This window comes from Colias croceus, chromosome 21 (genome assembly GCF_905220415.1).
Source record: "Colias croceus chromosome 21, ilColCroc2.1".
Taxonomy (NCBI): Eukaryota; Metazoa; Arthropoda; class Insecta; order Lepidoptera; family Pieridae; genus Colias; species Colias croceus.
Window position 1 is genome coordinate 9,184,190 of NC_059557.1, and position 3,242 is coordinate 9,187,431.

The following is a 3,242-nucleotide window of genomic DNA, read 5'->3' on the forward strand; positions in this document are numbered from 1 at the left end:
GTTTTCCTGTCTAAAGCTAAGACAAACTGCAGGAAATTCGATTACAAGCATCCGTAGTGCACACTCCGCACCTGCCTAGTATTTGTGTTATGCCTAACTCAGTCTAAGTTAGATATACCTACACTCTATAGTCTATACCTACATGACGATTAACAACTGAAAACGGAATAGTTGTTTATATGAAACCTTTTATGAAGTTCATATTTTTGTTTCAAAAATTATAGAGAATAAATAATCTTGTTACTGTACTTCGCACTATTTTTGATAAGCTTGATGAAGTACCTACCTAGCAACTATACTAATATTATTAATGGGCATTTAATTTATTTATTTATTATATATGTGGGGATGGTGTAAATAAAAGCCAAAATCGCCCAATCGATTTATCTCCCAGACACCGGTTACATATCAAAAATACATTTCAACAATCCTCCATTACAATTACATCGTACCAAAAAAACACACAGTCAAGTCATAGACAACATAGATCGTTCTACAGTCTACAGATAACATATCCACAGATTAAATAATAGAAAAGCACAGACTAAAAATAAAAGTAGTTATGAAATACAATCTTAATTATTTATCCTATTCCCACATATATTTATCTTATTATGTATTATTGCATTTAGATTATATGCTATGCTTTATCCTTCCATTTAGTTTTGTGTCAAATTGTTATATATTTAAACACCATTAGCTATAGGTAATTATTAGTCTATAGGTATTAGGTATGTGAGGCAGAGTTGAGACCTTGATATCGTGAGGGTTGGTGACCAATCGATCGAAGGTCAGAAAGCTGCTCATAAATTAATTTATTATTACTTATGCCTGTTCTGTTCTGACACGCAATGCCATAAGTTACTGTTACACCAGTGCATTTTCAACGGTTATTGTATTTTTTTATTAGTGTAGAGGGCTTTAACGGGCAATCTTGCTATTTAGTAATAGATGAAGTTAATGTAGTGTGTACCTAAGAAGCGTTTTAAAACATATTAAACGTTATATTATATAAAAAAAGTTTGAAGAAGCAACGAGATATCATATTGTAAATATATGTATTTCTAATTCATCTATGTACACATAGAATTACGACTATTATGTATTCTTCTTTAGTACATAGGTATAATGAAAGAATACAGGTATCTATTCGCAATTTAGAAGCAAGATATCTCTTTAGAGGCTTCCTCAGTCCCAAATGATTTACCGCCAGCTCTTTAATGTTAACTTTTGTTTCAACTCTTTAGATTTATGCGTTTTCTTCACGGCAATAAATTTGCCATGGGGTACCTACGGATTGTATTATACTCATTTTTATTTGCGGAACAGAAAATGTTCATTTAATTTGTTAAGACAGAAACATTCGTTTTTAACGGATTATTCTGAAGTGGTTTTGTCAACGTTGAATGTAGCGACCTATGTTTTCTTTTTGCTAAGTAGGTAGATACCTATACACAAATCTGGATAACTCCTCCCCGATATAGTTTACGTTCCTCATTTTTCGAGAGGAACATGAATATTTATGAAATTTTTACTGTATTATATTGACTGTATATTTTTTTTGCAACAATATTTAAGAACAGTTTTTCTGCATACCTAAATATGATTCACATGCAGATCACGTCTCCGTCTACACGAATACTTGCAAGGCTTTTGTTTTTGGCAACACTTGCGCTGCCGAGTGGGTATTCAATTTGGCAACATGGAAACGAATTATTGGACACGATCCCACGCTCCTGTGATGTACGGAACTTGCTTATGAACAATATGTTTTATAAAAAATAAGATAAGAAGAAATCTATATTGTACAATACGTTATATAGTATATAGATAAGTTTACCTAGTACGGTAATATTAAAGAGAACCACGCATTAAAAAAAATAATGAAATTATTATAACTAATGTTGTTTGATATAAGCAACAACAAAGAACAACAACAAAGCAAGCACAGTAACAGGCATTACTTATAGATGTTAATTATTTGTTACATTTCAAAATTAAAGATACCTCGTAACCTACTTCATACTATTTATTATAAAGTGATATTTTAATGATACGATCTTTTTTCAACTGTGAAATACGCGATTTCCAACGTAAAAAGAAATTAGCTGAAAATCTGGTCCCTTTAGCGATTGAATACGTTTAAAATAGGAATTACTTTATTCATCTTCTAATAGATACCTACATAATCCATAAATATTAATATATCGGTTCAGTCAAGGATCCCTTTTTTCCATACATGTCAATCTCGAGAGTTTCTTGCTGATTTGGGTTTGGTTTTAATAAAATATATTTTTTCATTCATTCGGCCGTTGCCAAATCATTTTTAGAGTAACGTTCGGTCAGTTTGCCTAAATATATTCTCTGATCTACGTCAATATGGTATTCGTAATGTTAGGTGTCCGTCAATATTCACATATGTCGGTAAGAAAAATATATTATCTGTAGGTAGTAATAATTTATTATTTATCTTGGTTTCAGGTACGTACCAAGATGCCTCACTAAGAAGTAATAGTGGTATGATATTACGAAAATAACTTGGAGAGTGTACCAGGACATCATAAAGGCCTGAAGTTAGTAGAGAAGCTATAAGCCGACTGAAACTATTGAACTAAGGACAAGTTTCTGCAGACAATGCATTATCTTGTCAATATATTGTACTACAACTACAGTTGAGACGGTTATGCACAATATTAGATACTATTGAGCTAAAATATTTGAATAAGCATCATATTTCTATCGTAGATATTGCTTCTATTTTCTATTTTTAGCGGCATTTTGTTGAATCTAGCGTAAAATTTCATTATACCTGCTCGTGTAATAATAAGTTTAGGCTCGGAATCATCATAACGCACAAATGCTAAAGATATTGCGTAACTTAGCTGCTCCTCATAGCGTTTATTAAATTTTAACCGACCTTAAAAAGAGAAGATTCGCAAATTTTTGTATTTATCAGTTGTGTAAATTTCTGTCGAAAATGTGGACGAAATGCGATTTATTAAAAAAAAGGACTGTTACTCGCCATGCAGAAAATGCGTGTATTTTTAAACATTTTCTCTTCTCCTTTTTTTTTAAATACCTACTTAATAGGTAAGTAAAACACTGATCGCGTATTACCAGGAGATCATAAAAGAGAAAAGCTTAGCACGCGTTCCGAAGTTGAAGACGTGGGTAGCGGGTAAGATAAACGGTTTAGCCGAGTGCACATTGGTACTTGTCCGACCCCAGACGTCCCAACCTCA